The sequence below is a fragment of the Penaeus japonicus genome, unplaced genomic scaffold (assembly GCF_977035675.1).
Source record: "Penaeus japonicus unplaced genomic scaffold, GWHDUDI00000001_assembly GWHDUDI00000026, whole genome shotgun sequence".
Lineage (NCBI taxonomy): Eukaryota > Metazoa > Arthropoda > Malacostraca > Decapoda > Penaeidae > Penaeus > Penaeus japonicus.
This window is the reverse complement of record NW_028234428.1, coordinates 30,449,534-30,450,059: the sequence shown is the minus strand read 5'-3', so window position 1 is coordinate 30,450,059 and position 526 is coordinate 30,449,534.

Here is a 526-nt window from a genome sequence, read left to right as displayed (position 1 = left end):
AAATGAAGATAAAGAAGAAATAAGGATAGAAAAAAATACATATAAGGAAAATGAAAACTACTAGAAACTAGAAAAATAAAAGGAAAAAAACAAAAAAACAAAATAAAGAAAAAGAAGAACAAGGAAAGAACCGAGAAGAAAAATCTAAGAAAAGAAAGAAAAAAAAGAAAAAAAAAAAAAAAAAAACAAGAGCGAAAGAGCAGAGCAGAGGCTCCAAGAGGGAAGAAATCCCCGCCTCTCAACGACGCCAGGGAGGAAACACACCCCACCTGAGGATGATGTGTTTGTGATTCCAGAGCCAGACTAAATTTCCCCGAAATCCGATTACTTCTTGACTTGTCGAATTCGCCTGAAAAGAGCCACTAGGGGAAGGGGGTGGGGGTAGGGGGTGGGGGTGGGGGTAGGGGGTGGGGGTGGGGGGACGTTCATGTTTTCTTCAGGGGAGGCTTTTGTGGTAAATTAAGGGGGAGGGGGAGAAGGGGGGGAGAGGGAGGGTGAGAGGGAGAGAGAGAGAGAGAGAGAGAGA